At 36.5% G+C, this 20,986-nt stretch overlaps 1 protein-coding gene across 1 annotated transcript in view; it reads right to left on the minus strand.

Annotated features, from left to right (window-relative positions):
* PLXDC2 (plexin domain containing 2) overlaps nucleotides 1-20,986 on the minus strand; it is a 229,301-nt gene that overhangs the window by 177,516 nt on the left and 30,799 nt on the right. The window lies entirely within an intron of this gene.

The raw sequence follows: 20,986 nt of genomic DNA on the forward strand, positions 1-20,986 counted from the left end.
TCTGACCACTGGACGACCTCATTCTGAGTCTCATAAAGCAGAGATGGCAGTTTCTGAAAGTGTTAGGAAAAGATTAGGAAAAAATCCTCATAATTTTATAGCAAGTGTTTTGCTAAAGAGATTTTAAAACAACTAAAAAACAACCTACAGTATTTAGGGAAAAATATAGCCATACTTAACCTATCATAGTGGGCTCTTGATCACCAGCCTTCATATTTTCACATGTGTATGAATATATTTTTTGGTTGTTATGTTATCCAAAAGCACATTTCTTTTGGTGCAGATGGGAGGATAAAAACTGTAAGAAATATTAACAAACAGCTACCTAGCCAGCTAGGTATGATTCCACTTTTTGTTCCAAGAGAACAAAGACAGAGACTAGATCCATGGGGTTTATTTTTAACTCTCTGCCTTTTTTTTTTTTTCCTCCTTTTTCCACAGATAATATGTATTTGTGCTGCAATACAACAGCCACTAAAATCAAACATTAAAACTAAGCATAAAATACTTACAAGTAACTTGCGAGATGTATTTTAAGGGAAAAAAAACTAAAAAAAACCTAATCAACTTTTAAGATTAGAAAAAAACAGGTATGTAAGGCGCATTATAATGGCTTTATCCTCTTTGTCTGAAGCAGCTGTTACTGAACATCAGAGAAATCAAATTAGTGAGATATAACACTGGCCTGATTCAGTGCTACAAATTTTATTTTACAAGGTCTTCTCCCTGTTTTCAGGGCTGACTCCTGAGCCCAGGCAGTCTGACTTTCCCCCACCCTCAGCCAATATAGGCAGCTCGTGTTCAGGAAATGCAAACACTGTTTGTGAGTTACCAAAACCCTTCCTCCTCTCCGCGTAGCAGGAAAATCATCTGTGGAGGGTCTGAGGCAGAACTTGGCTCCCAGCAAAGAACTGTCACGAAAATGTATGAATCTCAGAAAGCCCTTTCTAGCCTTTTCCTAACACACACATGCTTATTTCTTCTAATGGCTTATTTATTAGCCTACAAGAAGTCTTCCACAGCACTTCTAACCTCTCTACAGAGTCGTCTTCAAAAGATCGACAGTGAAGAAATTACAGACATTTGTGAGATCATGCTGTGTTTTGGAGACAATGAACTCTCTCTTTTTTTCTATTCCACTGTCTAGTCATGTTCCTGCCAAAAAGTTGTTTTTCTCTTTCCATGTTTTCTGTTATTCCTTTTCAATTTAAGATCACATTTGAGTCAAAGATTTAAAACAGCTGAGTTTTCAGGTTTGAATTGAGAATAGTCATTACCCATTTAAACACTCAAAATCACTATGCTGTTTCTCCAAAAGTTTTGTCATATTTTTTCCCCAAATAATTTTTTGAACTGAGCCAGACTGCAATGATGTAATTAATCAGGCTGTGAATATTTAAAAAAAAAATAGTAAAATGGCAGTATTTATAACCTCATATTCTGCTTTTGGCATATGTAAGTCTGTCAGCAACAACACAAACTTCATTTTATTGACACCTTTACAAACAAAATACATGACAATAAATTAATTTAAAGGCTGCAAAAGGGTTTGGCTTGGCAGACTTGCAGACTCATGTCCTCTGTTTTTCAGAACAGAAGGAATGTGGATAGTGGCCAGGACATCTGTCGGACAAACTCCATCAACAGCTGTAACTCAGTGAGCTGGACATGTGCTGTCTAATAATCCTGGCAAATCAGTGTTATGCAACATAGAAGATGGTGGCCTTGCAGCAGAGAAGAATTTAGCTGTTACTAATTATTATGATCAGTTTATAGTACGAGAAGGCACAATTACAGGATTGTTAGTGACGAATACCAATCATCAAAACCAGAAGGTGTGAAAGACTAAAAAGGTTGATGGCACAAAAGCAAACAAAAAGGAACCAGCATGACTTACCAGAGATATTATGGGTCAGAAGAACAGGACATAACATACAAAAAATCCCCTCAAATCATTATTCAGTGAGTAATTATGTCTGGAGATCATGTGGTCCAATCTTCTACTCAAGTCCTGATTGATATTGTGATATTTTTTTTTTTATAAAATGTAACTAGATTTCTTCTGTGTCAACTTGTGCCCATTGCTACTTGTCCTACCCACCTCCCATTTTAAGTTACAGTGAGGCCATCTTTTTTCTTAGAGCTAAACAATCTCAAGCCCCTCAGCCTCTATTCACCTTTTCTTTTCTCTTCTTTTCTTTCCAAATTATGATCTGTGCCAATAAGCATTCACAAAGAACAGTTCTTAAAAGGCAAGAAAAACCAATGTAAACTTATTTAATCCCTGTGTATGCTTTATGGTAGCATTTCTGAATACATAATCACAGTTTTCTTCACAGACCTTTAGGGTCATTCACACTCATCTCAACTTCACTTCAGTCAACACATGTGGGTGGTACATTTTCCAGTGTAGGACCTCTCCTCCATTGCTTTCAGAGGTAGATGACTGGTTGAGATTTGGAAAATTAAAATCAGCCAAGACAGGCCAATGCACAAGACAGACTGTAGCTAGGCCCCAGACTTGGGGGCAGGTAGCAGGGAGAATAAAAGAACTGACCTTTTGGTGTCCCATCATGTCAGGTCTCCTGGCTCATCTAACCTCACGCTAAAACATATAACAGGTCTGAGCACTTTGTCTTTCCCTCAGGTACATGTTGCCCATACTGAATGCTGGATGGTGTTGTGTCAACAGAAATGTTCCTGAATGGAGGTCTTCAGTTTCTGACTACACAATCACTGACATCTATGTCCCAGTCTTCAGAAGCCCTAAACCTCCCTGTGTTCCCATGCAGAATCCAGGCAGTGCTGGTCTGGAACAAAACACATGGGAGCTTGCTCAGGATAGGCAAGAAGCAGAAGGTTTCTAGCTGCTGTGAAACTCAGATGGAAACAACACTCACCACACAGGAAATTCTAACATGTAACAGCTAAACCATGTGGAGCCGAGGAAAGGGGCAGGGAATTTCTGTCATGCAGAATATATGGCTGCAAAATTTTAAAATCAGGCAGAAATCTAGAGACATTAAAAGTTTTCCAAACCACAATCTTATATACTGCATATACACTGGTAAACCAAGAAAGTGAATAATTGTTTTAACAGTAGGCTCTTGTTGTTCTCTGCACATTAAAAATAATAAATAAAAAAAATCCTGTTTTGACTGGAGATTATTTTGCATGTAAAGTGAACAGACTAAGCCTGTCTCACATAGGTCTCCTGTAATGATGTGTATAATAAGCTCCCATATGATAGAGTCACGTACAGCTTAAAATTTGGGTAGAGAAGAAAGGAAAAGAACATGTGAGAGCCAAAGAACCACACTACCATGACTTTGGATAAAGAAGAAATGTCTTCCTTCCACTTGTGTCATAAGCCCTCTTTCTAATGCGTCAGGACCAGTGTCAGGATCTCAGCTTTACAGTGCACAGGGGAAGCAGTGTTGAGAGTTACTTTGCATCCAACAGTACCTACTTGACAATCCCAGGTGAAAAACACAACTGAACTCCCTATGCCACACCACCAGTTGGGAGTAAGAGCAACTTACTCCCTTACTATAAAACAAAAGCAGCTCAGAATGGAAATATAAAGGCCTCCTTTTAAAAAAACCCATGAGATTGCCAGTGTGTTAAGAGCAAAATTCCATCCAATCTTGCTGAAAACTTTATGCCAAGTTTTAATGTCTTAGCAGGTCAAGCAATCACACTCTCTTTAGCCCAAAACGGAGTTAATAAAATATTTGTGATTTTTATCATCCCAGCTTGCACACTAATAGAGAACATCTCTGCAAGAACACAAGAATGTTGATTAATCTTCTAAGATAACTACACAAACAGAGGTAGATTGAATATAAAAACATAGCCCTAAGCAGTCTTAAATTATTCCAGAGAAAATCTGATAAGATTTACTATTATGGTATGAATATTATACTGTGTTGTCTTCTATCTTCCATGAAAAAGTACTAAGGACCAAGCTCCACGTAAATAATTTATGTTAGTTCTGCCTCACCTAATTAACTGAATCCAGAGGGTTTAACTTGTGGTTTACCCATTTTCAGTAAAATAAGGGCTGCACAAGCAGCCTGTAAATTTATAGTGTCAAAAATCTCTACCTTCCTGGTTTTTAGTTCACCAGCAGATCAGATAGATGAGTAGGATTATTTAAAAAAAAAAAAAAAAAAAAGGTTTTTTGTCATATGGTAGAAAAAAGCAAGTGACCTGTCTTTACTAAATTGCTTTTAAACTCAAACTGATCTCCCCCCCACTGTCTTACAGTGCAATATGACAAGCCATCAAAGTTTTGACATTTGCTACAATTCAAAATGGCATCTTGCACAAGGACTTGAAGACATCCAAATGGCAGCTTTTTTACTCACCTTTTCTCTCAGCACTTTTGAGGATTTAAATCCCCTTCAAATAAAAAATTCAAAAATCAATGCTACTACAAATAAAGAGGTAAAATCAAAGCAAGATCACTAAATTCTAGAAATTCTTTTCTGAGTAAACAAAACCAAGCCACATTGCTGATAATACAAGAACACAAACAACCATAGAGTTAGAATCAAAGAGACTCTTTTCATCTAGTTCAGACAGAAAAAAACCAATTTTTTTTTTAATAAATGGGCCAGATTTCCCTACATTAAATACAACCGGAGCCATGAAACTTCTACAGTGACCAATTACACATTTTATGTTCTTAGCTATATTCAAAAACTAACTTTGTATATTAGGCTATATTTTAAAACTTAATTCAAAACTATATTCTGAAAAGTCTGGAGTGACTAAATTATTTAGTTAAATGTTCTCCTTACTAGCTTTAGCATATCACTGAATAGCCCAAATATATCTGTTAGATAGATCTGAACTATCTCTACTCCTGAATGAGTTATCATATAAAAGCCAAACTAAGACTATTGATCATCCCATTTATTTACTGATGAACTGTGAGTGACACAATTCCACAGAGAGCAATATTGAAAGAAGCTGAGCAGCCAGAAGGCTAGACATGAGTGCAAACCAGAAAAATTCAATTTACATCTGAACTTGTTATTATCCACAGATCACACTCATTCAAAACTTCCACTTAGCCAAAATGACTGGAGAATCAAGAGGAAACAGAAAAGCTGCACTAACATGGTTTCTAGATGGTGTTGGAGAACTCCAAAGGCCATTGTTGCTTTTCAACAACTCCAAACAATATTTTCAATTCAGAAAAGGCTTCAACTAATGTTTGTTATGATTAAGCATCACTTTAGAAAATTCTAAAAAGTTTAAAAGGGTAGATAAGTCATGGAAGCCAGGATATTGTCTCACCCACTTGCACCAGAGGAGTTCCACAGTGATGCTGAGGGAAAGCTCAGCATAACTTCATGCAGAGCACGCTGTGCTTTATTAACACTTGGCAATCGTAATACTGATTAAGAGCTCAACAAGACAAATGCTTATTCACAGAAATAATTGCTATTCAGATAAGAAAGCCTACTGAAAACAATGGCTTTACTAAGATGCTCACTAGGGCTTAAGTCAGGGTTAGATTGTTCTACAAATGGGAAGCTAAAACCAATCTAAAGCTCCCTGGTCTATGCTCTGTCTTCAGGAAAAGCCACACACATTCTTTAAGCTAAAAAAGTGGGGCCTTATTCTTAAGTCAGGTGTTTCTTTGGTTAATCTGTTTCTATCCTGTTTTGCAGGAAGTACCCATGATTTAGTTAAGCTGTGGGTGGACAATGGTTTTGTCCCATTACTCACTGTTATTTCAACAGATGCTTTGACAAAGCACGCAGCAAAGATGGTTAACTTTTGGCTTCCAAACCAAACATTTTGTTTGTGCTGATCAAGAAGCTGGTACCTTCCTTGTATAAGTCTGGTACTAGTTGCAACCTGGCACAAAAACAAAGGAGAATATCCAGTGGAAGCTGCTGAGACCAGGCTTGCTGGGTTCTACAAAGAACAGCTGCACGCCCAAGCATAGTCCCCAGCACCCAATGATGCAGTATTAGCTGTGCCACATAACTGCTTCTTGCCCTTGAGATACAAATATACTTTTGCCTTTCTCAATTATGTGCTGTGTGACTTATGGCCACATAAAGGTTCCCGTGTGTATTGCAGGACCAGAAGCAGTCTGAAGTGTACCTATCTGTAAACTACAGAAAATATACATTTGTAAAGTCTTTTACTATTAATATTCCACTCATGGACACAGATGTCTTAGTTTGCAACTCAAGATGGGTGATGAGTGTTAACTTCAAAACAAGTTTTCAGAAAGAGAAATGGTTGTACAATTTATCCAGAAAAGTTCTGGCATAGCCTTCCCCAGATCCACAGGCATGATTTCTGTTAACATCAATAAGAACAATGTATATAAAGAAAAGTAAATTTTAAAAGTAACAACTTGTTATAAGGTAACAGTAATGTACCTTTCTCACAGCAGACATGGACTTTAATTTTCACAATTTATGCCATGTTTACATCCATATTTTTCTGCCTGTGGATTTAGAACTTGGCAATAAACCATTAGGTAAACATGAAGCACAAAGGAAAAAGCAGAACAAAGCTCAAACATAGTCACTACAATCAGCAGAACAGACTTTGCCAAATGGAGCAGAAGATGTGGTCAGTGAAGGTGCAGAAGGTGAAAGAACTAATCTAAGGGTTTTACAGGGTGCCTGACACCAGACTGCTCTGAAAAAACTCGTGTCAGCTTCAGCTGTCTGTGCAGCCAAGTGCACATGGTGGACATGCACTAATTGTGTGTCCCTGTCTCTGCTTTAACTGAATTTAATGATTGTTTTTTACTATGCTCATCTAAGTTCTTTTCCATTTAGTTTGGCCAAGAAGTCTCCACTCCAAACACTTCAAATAGCAACTTATATCTTCTAAAAAAACCCTAACCTCTGACACTGTTTCTTGTACGTTTTCCAAAGGTATAAAAAATTACCTTTCTTGAGAACTGCTACCACCTTCTTCCCATCTGCAGCATCATATGCTTGCCAGCTGCATCTACACTTATTTCTGGGTTTTCCATGCTTATAACCTTCCACTGTTCCCCATGCATTATGCAATGACTACATGTCTTGATATGCTTTCACGATCTGCATTTTTTTAGTTCAGCCTACTGTGCATAAGGAGAATGCAAAGGAAGAAATGCATAGTCCTGCATGACATTAGGTTTTATCAATATACAATTCAATGGCTGCCAAAATTATTTTTTTTTAAGATGCAGCATAACAATATTCAGTTACAAACATGGGAAGACATGGATATAAAGGGCTCCTTTAGCAAGGGCTGACTTTTGAATGCCTTGTACTACAGACTCAGGTTTTGGGTATTTTTCTGCACAAAATATAAAACTAAAAAAGCAGTTTCTCTGTGGAAAAATTCAGAGGTAATAACTTTCAAATAATAGAAATTCCATTCCCACAAGATATCTATGTGTTTGATGGCAAGTGTATGCAGAGCAAAGAAAAAGGCTTATAACCATTTTGCTATTTAGAAGTTTCATACTCCTTGCAGTGTCCTTCACTTATTTTTCACTCTTCTCCAAGTACTTTCTCTTAAAACTTCTGCAAGCCTCTCAGAGGGCCTGTGACCACTCACTGGGCAGAGTCTGAGCTCTCCACCTTGGCACACGTGCAACTGGAAGCAGTATTATTACATCACTGTGATGTAATAATCACATCCCCGACACAACAAAGACCATCCCTGAGCTATCAGCTGCAGGGAGAGGTTACCAAGGTTTATTAACCAGTTTAATGATGCATTGTAGTGACACCTGAAGTACCACTCTGCATACTGCTGTGGTGTGTAACCAAAAACACCTGAGGGAACCACCACACCTTTCCATGGAACAGGGCAGCCTGTTCAGACAACACATCCCCCAGGGTTCTCCTACACTCACAACTTGTTCACCCTGTTGCTCCCATAAGCACATTTCCAGCTTATCCTTCTCTGTATCTCTTCAAACTTGCCATGATGTCAAAGAAACTGAAAAAAAGTACGAATCAGATTCTAGTCAGATTCACCCTTCAAGGGACAAGTGCAACACTGCACCTCTCCTTTCTCAAATCCTCTACAATGGAAAATCACTAATCTTTTCTTCAAAACATCCCAACTGTCCCATAAATGTGCAGGATATATAGTCTGAAAATTTATCACAGATGAGATCAGTGAGGACAAAACTTTTAAAAAATGAAGATATTGGCAATCTATCTGATTCATCAGTCAAAAATTTTATCCCTTTCCACAGCATCAAGATATTATTTGTACTTTTAACCTTGTGTTAAGACCTTTACTTCACTGCCAGAAAGAAACCTTACAAGCAAAATAAATCCTTTAAATTTTGGTTTTTGCTTGCTGTCACATGTTAGCAACACTTGGTCAAGAAATCAATGACAGCAACAAATTCCCCTTTTTCTAATATTTCCCATACTGTATAGGGAAGTGACAAACGCATATGCAAATGAAATCAAACAAAATTAACTTTTGCCTCATGTTCTCTGTTATAGTGCCCTACAGTGCATTTGGGAGTTTATTAGCAAAAAGAAGTAAAACTTCTTTTACATTATTCCACATAGTCAGTTTGTGGAATTATTCATACCTCAGTAATTACAGAAAATACCAATCAAAATCATTAGTGTCAGAACAGGTAAACCTACATCTCATGTTATCAAAATACATTTACTGTCCAGCCTAAATACATCCCTACCCACAAAATTAGCACAAGTATGTACTTGCCTTATAGCTGATTAATAATAAACAAATCTCTGCTTTCTGAGTTAAAAGCAAATGATAAAACTCACCAACCAAGTCTCACTCTGATTACCATAACCTTTGACACTCCCAAGAAGCAAGGCCCCTAAGCAGTCTACTTTCATTTTTACATTTCACTTGCCCTACCAGAAAATCTAAATACAGAAAATTAGCCAATACCATTTTCAAGTGCCAATTTCAAAGGTGTGATTACCATCCCATTTTCTAACAGGCAGACACCTAAATAGCAGACAGGCAAGCCCTACCCCAGTGAGAGCTTGGAGAGAGATGCCAGGAGGCCTTGGGGTACCTGCTGCCCCTGGCACCTGTGTAGAGAATTGCAGAAAAGGGGATTGCAAGTTCCTTGCAAAGCACTTTGTGGAAATTGGACCAAATATCCATAATCACCGGATCTCCCAGAGGGCATAATGTTGCTTAAAAATATGAAGAACCAAAGTCCTAATTTGATTTGAACAGTGTTCATGTTTCCTAGGTATAAGCAATTAGACAGGAACTTTATAACTAAGATTGAAAAACAATGAACTGCCATTTTACTACTGCTCCATGGCTGACTTCTCAGAACACAGTATTATAGTAATGCCATCAGTACTTAAATTTTCAGATCTTTTCTTTCTAATCGACATAATTTTTAATAATGGTATTTATTACTTTAAGTGAAACATATGCTCAAAGACCTTGAAGAATATGAAGGCTGTAATTGAGATGGACAAACAGGGCCAGCAGTCAGGGTGCAAGTTCACATGCTAATGAAAAGACCTAATATACTTATTATTTCATTAAGATGGAAAAACACAATGTAAAAATCCTTGCTTTTCTTCCCTGCCCATTATTCATCTAGATTTCCAAAGGTACTTCATAGGAAATTATTCCAAACAGCAGGTGATTCTGTGCTCTGTACTGCGAAAGAAGAAAGCAATTTCCCAGCAGTCCCCAGCCATCAATCCTCTTGAAAAATAAGCTTGACCATAGGCATAAGGCACCACCAGCCTGAACTGGAAAAATCCCCAAAGGGCATTCTAAGCTATGATGGAGCAACTGACATTTCTTATGTGAAATGTGACTTCTGAAAACTTGGTAGCTGAAAAAGTTTTTTATTAGGGTAAGACCTATTGAATTTACACACAGTGGAAGACAAAAAAACCCCAACAAATCAAAACACAAAACAAACAAAAAAATGCTCATTTTCATTAGCTGATTCTTCACAGTCTTTAATTAGAATGAACTTTCTCATTAGATTTCTTATTTCAAGAAGAAATCACAGTCCTTTAAATGAGAACAATCAATTTTTCCCCTTCACTAGGAGTTTTTTGATGATGAGTTACGATGATCATTTATGTTGATGTGTGAAGAACTTGACAATGTGGCAAATGATAAAATATTGACCTTTCAGAAATTGCTGTTGTTCTGGGCTACATATTTACTGATGCATATTGACGACCTCCATGCCTACTTCAATAGGAAAAGATAATTAGATTTAAGTTGAGCAATGTACTAGACATTCATCACAGCTTGAGATTCTCTGTAGCAAACAGTGCCCACAGGTGACATCAACATTAATAATATAAAAACAAGTAATCAGCAACAGAAGCTGAGCACAGAAGGCTATCCTCAAGTCTGACTCCTCCTTTCCTTGTGGCCAAAACGTGCTACTAACTTAAGGGACTCCAAGAGAAAGGTAAGGTTTAAGAATGCAAACCAGGCACTTTGAATGCCTATTTTCATAGCCTGGAATTTCAGTCTGTCAGCTGGATCTCCAAAGGTACCATATTCCAGATAAAACAGTCATCAGGTTTTACACAGATGTGCAGCTCATTGTTATAGGCACCCCAGATACCTCTGCCTTTGTCCAGATCATATTACATATCAGATAAAACTGGCCAGGGCATTTTAGAGAGACCCCAGAGACCTACTACTAGGAGAAAAAAAAATAAAAATAAAAAAAAAAATCCTGTCTCCTGGATTACTCAAACTAAGGAAGGCTGATTGATTATTCAGAAAGACAATTTAGCAAGGAATAAGCAAGGAATTAAGGAAAGATGTCAAAGTGTTTAAGAGTGAAAATAATACCCACAACTTATTTTTTTGAGTTTTTGTTTAACCACTAAGAGTTCCTGAATTAATATTACCCAGCTTCCAACAAGGTAGTATTCAGTACAGAAGGTATTCTAGTCAGTAAAACCTTTCAAAAAAACCCTTACCTGCTTGTAATTATCTAGCTTGCTTCCTCCTAGCATTTCTACTACCCTCATTGCTAATTATTGTCTTCTAATTAAAATCAAGGGACACTTCAGGAAGAAAAATTATTACCTTTACTCCTCAGTTCCTTTCCTGCTTCCCTTCCATTAATTCTCACTAACACCTGCTGCTCCAACACTCCTTCTAGCATAAGTACCTGGGAACTTCTAGCTGACATTTCAGAAAAACTAAGTGTTTACTATCCTTACAACATTTTTCTGATGTGTTTAAAACTTTTATTTTTAGGTTATTATAATTTATTTTAGTAATGTGAAATATTTATATATATTCTTAGAGTTTGCTTATATAGCACCAACAAGTGAAAGACATCTTTTTCTGTTAAAATCTGCTTTTCAGTAACTTTGCAGGAACATATTTGCATATAAACAAATACATGGAAAACCTCTTGCATTCCTTTGGGATTAGACATAACCTGTAGCAGCATAGTGTGATAATAAACCTGTTATTTCAAGAAAACAGATGAACAATTCATTTTATGCCTAATTACTAAAGCTCAAGTACTTAAGATGTTAAACTGGACATTCCTGTAACATCTCACCTCATGGACTGTACTGCACTCTCTTGGGAGAATTCAGCTCTACTTTTAGCCAGTTCTACAGCAAAGCCTGAATATGCCACAGGTGACAGAAAATAGTGCTGCTCTTCAAAGCAACACAAAATAACATTTTCTGCCATGATCACTGTGAACCATTTTCTGGATACAGAGAGCCCAGGATATGGAGATGTCCTTGTTCATTGCAGGGATTTTTGGACTACGTGACCTTTACAGGTCCATTCCAAACCTTTTCTATGATTCTATGGTTTAAACAGGTTGACTTTCCACTGGTCCACTAAGATCATGCTTTAAAAGTGAACCAGTGGAAAGTCAACCTGTTTAAACCATAGAATCATAGGGACATCTCCATATTCTGGGCTCTCTGTATCCAGAAAATGGTTCGCAATGATCACGGCAGAAAATAACCAACAAACTCAGTTCTGTGAACTAAGATCACCTGAATGCTTTGATTTAGAGATCTATACAACATTTCATTATCAAAAATTATCAGATCAAGCCCTGTTTTGATTAGTGCATATTTTGCACTAATTTTCAAGCCCATCACCAATAAAACAGCTACCTCGTACAGCTATCTCTTATCTTTAAACTGTCAGATTCAGACATACAGTATGATTTGTAAAAGTCAAAAAACAAACCCAAAATGTGGTATGCATTCAGATGCTTAACTATGCATTTAAGAGTCAAATCTTTTACCCTATCTTGAATTAATTGATGTGAAAACAACCTTAATAGAATGATACACAATTTACCATTGTTTCATCAAAAGTGTACCTGAAGAATTAACTTTGATTGTTTTTCCTACATCATTCATGACAAAGACAACTCATAAATACATTACCATCTAACAGCTGTGAATCACCTCTCATCATCCTGAGTTTTGAAAACTAAACACAAACATATTAGCTTATTATCCTTTAAAAGACATTGATAGACATTCTCTCCCTTTTTCCTCCATTTCATCTGCCAAGAATAGAAAATTGTTTGTTGCAAATGAAACTTTTATTGGGCAATTATCTTCTAGGTCTATATAAAATCCCTTTCCTTTGCACCATGTGTTGGTTTAAAAATGCCATTGCCCGAGGAACACAGCAATAATACATTATAAAATATGCAATCTAATAAAACAGGTGCTTTGATTCTTGTACCATCAAATGCCTGGATTTAACTAGTGTAGAGAGCAGAAATGTCAGATGTCTCTCCTCAACAACTCCCACAATTACATCAGTGAAAACAGAATGTTCTCCTGGCATTGCAATACATGCAAAAAAAAAAAAAAAAAAACAAACAAAAAAAAAAACAAAACCCAAGCAGAGTGTTCCTTAATATTTTTCAGTTGAGAGGACAGAAAATTAAAAATCTCTGACCCTCTTTCTGTCTCCCCAAAACCTACGGCCTCTCTGGCATCCCCTTATGTACCTTCAGAAACTAGAGAGAAAGAAGCAATGAAGCAATTATGAAAATAAAATGTTACTGCTTTAAAGAACCCTGTAATTTTACACTTATGATTGGCAGTGAAAAAAATATCAGTGGTTAGCATGCTTCTGACTATGCCTGGTACATTGACAGTACAGAACCTACCCTAATATTGAGCCATATTATCTTTATTTTCCCCTATTTTTTTGCTCATACTCACAGGAATGTTACGGTGCTTCTATGCTTCTTTAAAAATTGCACAGAATCCTGATTTTTTTGGATGAAGAATGATCACAGTGAGTGAACAAAGCCATGTTAAATAATTAATGAGGAGTCAGTAACACTCAGGCTGTCTAGAATATCTGGCCCAATCTTTCAGTCTTTACTACAGAAAATGCAATTTCTGGCCAACTAAGCTGTCTATACACGAGGGGCAGAAAGGAAAAATGTTAGGTGTATGCCAGCCTCTCCAGCCTCACAGTAACAGGATGTCAAATGGCAGCTGTTTCTGTAACATTTCTCTCAAGTATGTACACTTTTAAAATGAGATTTTTGCAGATGTTTATGCTGATACAACTTTAGCACAAATATCTAACAGGGGGTGAAGGAAGACCCTTAAAAAATATTTATGGTAGCCCCTGGGACAGCAAATGGAAAGCCAAAGGGAAAAAATCCAACCTAACAATTACTTGAACAATAAAACTTCTGTATTTTTTCTCCATTTTTTCCTCAGAAGCTATTAATAAAGTAAAAGTAACATGAGTATGAAGCTTAAGCTTCATCATTAAGCAATTTTAGCCACAGGTTTTCCTGCTAGCCTTTACAAAATAAGAATTCTTCAAACCCCAAAATGTTCTCTCCATGCCTGAAACAGCAGATCAGGAGCTTTTCAAAGATTCAAATAAACAAAAATAAACAACAAGCAATTAGCAGTACAGGACTAAACTTCTTCCATATCCAAACAAACCCCAAACGTGGAAAAAGAAGCATTGATTAATAAAATACAATAGAAATGGCAGTAAGATTTTCAATGAAAACATAAGGTGTTTCAACTACATTCTTTTACTTTATTCTTTATAATCTCATTGCCATGAGCTTTTGGTTTTTTGTTTTGTTTTTTTTTTCTCATCATAAAGATTACTTTCAAACCATGAAATTGAAATAGTATCAAGTTTGGCATTTAATGAGGTTGGGATTAACACAAGCAAAATCCTTCAGATGTCTAATGTTGAGATACATAATTTTCTTCATAGCATATTCATACTGAAAAAGCTAAATTGCTTCTCTCTGTTTTGATCTTTTGTTTTCTGTTATGATGGATTTGCAAATTCAAGTGTTAGAATAATGACCTAGATGAGGCTCATGCAACTCTCCTATCTCTTTTTTAAAACCTGCTGTTTGAAATTTAAAACACTGATTTACCACTGGAGCTTTCCTAGAGGCAGACTTCCCATGCAGAAGACACACAAAACTTACTCAGAAACAGCTTTGAACTAAGTACCTGAAGGACATAGGACATAAAGGACATAAAATACATGAACGTTTTGCCTTATGTGATCCTCACTTATCTTTACTCAAATACAAAAAAAAAAACCAAAACACCCCAGGAATACTATGCCAGACCAAATGTAAAATAGATCACCATTTCAGTATTAGAAAATGCTTTACTAAGTAGTAAATCAATACTGAGGGAAAACAAAATTACAGGTAAGAAAATTATTTTTTCCTTTTTCTTGTGTTACATCCACTGTTGTGGATAGAAGTAATAACTCATGGGAAGGAGCAAAGAATGACCATCATCCATCAACTGCACAGAAATGGTAATGAAATAGTAAGAAGTCCTCCTGCTCAGAACTCCAAAACTCAGAAAAAGCAAGAACAAGAGAGAAAACTGCAACAAATCCTCTGATCGAGTCAGTAAACCTTTTAGAAGGCAGATTAACTGGAGATATTTTCAGAAGAATAAGCAGCAATGGTCTCCAGATTCTAAGCATAAACTACAGTATTTTTTTTTCTGGTTTGTTTTCAAAATCTCTCACTAAAATTTGTGAATGCCATGTTCTTTTCTGTATGCATAAAACAGTATATTTTCTCCAATTTGTAGTATTTAAATTCTGAGCAAATATTAAATATTCTACAAAGAGAGAGATAAACAGAGAGGGGAATTTTAGCTATCAGTATTTCAGACTTCCCTTCTCATGCACAAAGCAAACAAAATGTGTGTGCATTCATAGCTTGGTTTCTATTAGTAGTAATAATCTCCCTACAAGTGGTGCTTTAGAGTAGGCTGGATGATTTTTAATCTAACTAATACAGTTAAACATAGTTCTGGAAGAAAACTGATGTTTTTCCATCCAGAAGCATCATACCTCCTTGTACTCATATCTGGCAAAACTGAAATCTGAAAGGGTGTTCCCAGATTGTCAGCTTTTGGAAAAGAATGGAGTAATTTGATCTGGTAAATTAGGGCACAAAATTATAAAGTTTTTTCATGAAACTGCCATATACCACAGGTGACAGGTTTCTTGCACAGGTCAGAAGGGTTCAGGTACACATTAATGTCAAGATAGTTCCAAAAAGAATGGTAGAAAAGGGGTTAAAATAATTGGATGCTTTAGGTTGAAATCACCCATCTAAGGGGAAAGGTCTAAGCATCTACATGCAAGGCTTTTAATATATCAAATTAGTATTACTGGCTAGTAAGCAAGAAAAAGACCTCTTTTAGTGCTGTACAACTAAAAACATGCTTCCTGTCTGGTTTGCAGAAATTATTTTATGAAGCAGAGTAACGAGAAGGAGAAGATATTTCTGCATGAGGATGAAGCACAGCTAGATGTGCTGGAGGTGGGTTTATTACTCAAGACTTTCAATAGCCACATCCTATTCAAGAGTTCTCATGCTCTACTTCAAAAAAAAGAGTTTATTCCAAGTTCTCTCACAAAGGCAATTTATATCCTTACATCTTCATTATGTGTCCCACTAAGTACTAAGCAAGACACTGCATGGATGCCACAGATTCTGTGCATTAACTTGCCAGATACATAACCACAGTACAGAGATTTTGCTGAATTTTTTACTCCTCCTGGCTTCAATAGTAATAGAAGAAAAAATCTGCCTATATTTTATTTTTGCTTGAAAAGCAATCAGATTCTGATTCATTTTCAAAGGTAAAAATAATGGCATAATTAGCCATCACTCTCTGAGGCAAAATTGCTGGGTTTTTGTATTTGGTTTGCTACTTTTTGTCTTGAGAAGGCCTCAATGAAACACAGAAACAAATTATTTCAAAGAAGGCTTAAAGATGAAAAATGAAACAATACATTTAGAAAAGACTTGGAAAAGCTTTAATTGAAAACCTTTTTTCAAAGTGCCAACAAGAAAACCTGCAATCAACCTATTTGTTTGTGGAAGAAATAGTAACTAAGCAAATACTCTAAATGCATCTGTAAAGAGATTTGTTTGCTTCATCTCATCTTTGGGTCAGACCTAGAAAATGCTGAGTCAGCCAATCCCTAAAAAACCCCTCAAATTTTAAATCTAATATTGCTTTGGAGATTTCCTTATATTCTCAAGTAATCAGACCCGACTGGATCTAGAAGGTACAGATGTAGTGATCCACATCTGCTCCACCCTGTTCCTTAGTCCCTGCAAACACTGGCTTCCTGAGGGAAGATGTTTGCCACATAAAGGTTGGGAGCCAGGGCAGCTGCCTGGGTACAGAGCCAGAGGTGGTGCCGAATAATGCAGCACAGAATGTGAATCCAACTAAAATCATTTTGGATTATACAAGGCACCACACTCGCTAAATAAAATATGAATTCAATTATTTTATTTGTTGTTTAAAGTGCTTAATACTTCAGGATTGGCCAAGCAACAAAATTCTTGTTCAACAAGACAACAGTTATCCCAGAGGAGTAGTTGCAGTATGTGCTTTAATTCGCAAGCTTGAAACTCAGAGTGATTACACAACCTGGAATTCAGAGTATCTGAAGGACACTCACAAACATATTCATTATTTACTATTCTGAGGAAAAGCCATGAACATGTCTGGCAGCTTTGAACAGTTGAGTTCAGGAAGGCATTTGCCACTAGTCGAGCCAGCTCTCAGAAGCTCATTCATATAACACTGCTACACTTCTGATTTTTTTTTTTAGTTCAAGAAAAATTCCCGTGAGGCTCAGATTTCATAAAGTCCCTGGACTTCCATCTACCGTTCTGAGGGCAAGAATAGAGAGATGAAGAAAGCTTTCACTATTACATGAAAAGAAAACCAAAAGACTTTAGAAAAAAATCTTGCCATCATGCAAGACACTGGCAAAGTTAATTGACACAGGGCCTTTACCCCCTTCTGTCATCATATATGGACACACAGTCATAGCTGACATTTTTAAATTGAATGAAAGGCAGACATGGTAGCAACTGAAGGGTAACAGCAATGAATCTCCATAAGTTTTCCTAAACTGTTGCTGTGCTAATTTGTTCAGGAACTGAAGTGCTTTCCTCCAGTTGAGGTAACTGTATATCTGTCATTCCATATTGACAGAATGACTGGTATCTTATCAACATTTTAGTAGTATGTTAGTCTTATAAAGCTTGTCCATTACAAACCAGTAATAAAACTTCCCAAAGATTTTTTCTAAATATAAAACCTGTTCCTCCACTTTGTCTCAAAAAATTCTACAACTGAAAGCCCAATCTTCACTCCTAGCTGTCAGGATATCAACACAAAATGCAACTTTTCAAAGTAACTTTTGCTTGGACTCTGTTGTGATGATTTCCAGGGTGACTTCACAGATTCCTCTGCCTCAGTCACAGCATTCATCTAAGCAGCAACAGTCAAGATTTGGCCAGTGATACTTGTTTAGCACTAGAATCAACCAAAATGCCTCAAAATAAAGTTATCTGGGGAATATAAATGACACTGAGGAGACAGACAAAGTATGTGTTTCATGTATTTCACAGAAAACACAGAAAATTGAGCAAGGAGAAATTTATCCCACTCCTCTGAATGGAGGAAGACTCAATTATATCTCAGATATTCCTGCTGGACGTTTGTCTAATACGTTCTCAAGTATCTTTAGCAGTGGAGATTTTCCATGCCATTAGGCAATTTACAGTAGAGCAAACCCCATTCTGTCATTTATTGTGCTGCAATCTAAGCCCAGCATTGCTCATCCTATCACCACTGGACAAGGAGGGCAAACTATTGCCTTTCCCTTTGCAACTACATTTTAAGCACTTGAAATACAGTTTTGCATTCCTCTTCAGTCTGTTGCCTGTTTTATTAACCAAGCCCTTTTAACATTTCTCTACACACTCCAGACATGTAGGTTGCATTTGCTACATCTTCTTTGCCCTCTACCTGGGTTTCTTTATCTGGCTTGCATTCTTCCAAAACTTCCAAATTCTTCAACTTCAACTGCATCCCACATTTCTGCTGAGGCTGTATGAGCCCAAAAAAGAGTAGAGAGCCTTATCTTCTTCTTCGGAACCATTTTTGCCTTTGAAGCTTCTGATTTGAATCCTCTGTCTTGACCATCTTTTCTCATTCCTGTGACTGTGCAGACACTGTTCTACTGGGGAGCAGACTTTTGCATATTTTCACATAGAACTGGCTTCTGTTTCTTTCAGAGTGCTGCACTCATTTGTATTTATCATCTTGAATTCAAGCCTCAAATGTGCTTTTAATCCTCTCACCTTTACTTCATCTGCAAATTTAGTAAGTATTTCTCAGTTGGTTTTTCAAAGCTGACAGCACATTAGGATATATGTATAGTAAATGTAAGAGCTTCTGAGTTCTCAGATGAGAGCACAGAATTGCTTGTTTCTTTAGTTTCTTTTCAATATTATAGAATGCATAACAACAGAGCAAAATATACCTATTTATCTTCCATTATATCCTGAACTCTTTTTTTTTCCTCCAGGTATACTGCCACCCAAACAATTTTCCTCTTCTTTATAATTATGTTTTACAATCTGTACTAAGCCTCTTATTGCTCAAGGTATGTTAAAACAGACAATGAACATAGTGTTTGTCCCTACTACCTTTGCTGTTGTGTAACATAATAATATTTACTTCTAAAAGCCTAAAATGTTTCCTTTGTATAAGCATGTCATTGTAGTCATTATTCTTTGCAGATAATCTGCTTGATATCAGTGCAGATGTTCATACGAGTTACACAACAGATTAAAAAAAAAACAACATTTGTTTGTTTTAGTACAGTTGGTATAGTATAAAACTATCCATGACACACTTTTTGGACAAAGTTATGCATATTTCTTGGATAAAGTCCCTCGTCTATCAGACTGCACTACACGATAAACGTAGTACCCAAATCATCATTTTTCATGTGCCTGTTAGGAATTCATGGCCCCGTGAAGCCCACTAAAACTCAGTCTTAACCTTCATCCAAACAAAACTCATTGTTTCACCTCATTTTTCCTGTAGCAAAGGCCTGAAAGAAAGGCTCAGGTCAATATTTTGTTGTCAGTTTCATGAACATATCCTGCTGTGGTGAGAACCCATGACTGAAGAGTGGAGGGATCCTAAAGACATTTCACATGGGATGTTCTGAGAAATAAGGGGTATAATTAGGGAACATTTGAGGATGATGGAACGGGTGCTTTACATCTCTGCCATTTGAGGGCATCCACTGAGCTTTGCAAAAAGGAGTTTCTAAAAAATAAGAACATGGGAACAGCTATTATTACTGACACTGATTTATGACACATAGGTGAGAAGTAAAAACCATCCATCAGTTTAAAAATAACAGCTTTAGCTAATACAGCTCTACATTTAATCTTTGGTCTTTGATACAGAAGTTTTAAAAACTATTAGGAGCAGCTTCTGTTTTCTCAGAATGAAAGTTGATATATTAGCAAGAGAGAAGAGCACCTAAGCTACACAGTTCACTTGAAGCTGTTGTATAAATGGCTTTTCTGAAATGTGTCCAAGACTTAAATTATTCTGATTAGTTGATGTCTGTGGAACTGGCAACAAGCCTTTTCACTGTTGCTCTCATGGTAATTATTATTCTTGTTTCACTGCATATCTTTTTGGCATTTCTCAAGTGTCTAGCTATACATCTCTTAAAACCTTGAGGTGGGTTGAACTGGTATAGGTAAAATAAGAATATATCCAAACTGATATGATCCTTGCCTTCTATGTACAATTATTTTTGAAGTAGAGAACAAGTGTCTCCCTCCATTCAACCTGAAATTGATCAGAGTACGTGTCAAGAAAGAATGAGGGTGCTCTTATGCCTATCCATTATATTTATAGATCACAAAAGTAAATATAATTCAGAACAACGAAGTTATGAGTGACTGCTAGCAGTTCACTCATTTTGTTCAACTAACTTCTTAAAACAGGAAGATAACTGTAAATAAAGGATTTCTATTACTCATTGCACACAAAACATTTTTCCTTCTAAATAATCACTCTCTTCAGATTCAACAAAACTCTAAAAGAACTCATTTATCAAATCTATCAGAACTATTAATTTTACCATAAAAATATTCCTCACATATCCTCACACATAAGACCTTTTGTCTTCCCATAACTCATCTCCCCAAACGACTATCAATTCTGTAATTGGAATATGTCTCTTTTGTTCCTTCAGTTCTTTCAAACACCACTTCAGGTCCCATTTTTTCTCATTAACTAGTAACTTCTGTAACTCTCTTTGATAGAAGTCTAATCTCCCAAGTCAAAACTTTGTAAATTAGCATTCATTAATTCATGTTTCACACTGCTCTGTATTATCTGTTGCTAAACCAGGAACACCAACTACTCTCTTTGTTCTTAAGCTGTTAAATAACTTAAGAAAACTGCTCTTTCATTGCCCTTTGTACAGATCATTCCTTTGACCCCTGTTTTGCCTTAAGAGTGATACAATCCACATGGGACTATTCTAACAATATAGGTGACATGCCACTGAAAATCAGCTGTGAAATACTTTCTGACAGATGCTGGAAGAAATTTTCCATGTTCTATGA

The sequence above is a fragment of the Calypte anna genome, chromosome 2, assembly GCF_003957555.1.
Source record: "Calypte anna isolate BGI_N300 chromosome 2, bCalAnn1_v1.p, whole genome shotgun sequence".
NCBI classification, from domain to species: Eukaryota; Metazoa; Chordata; class Aves; order Apodiformes; family Trochilidae; genus Calypte; species Calypte anna.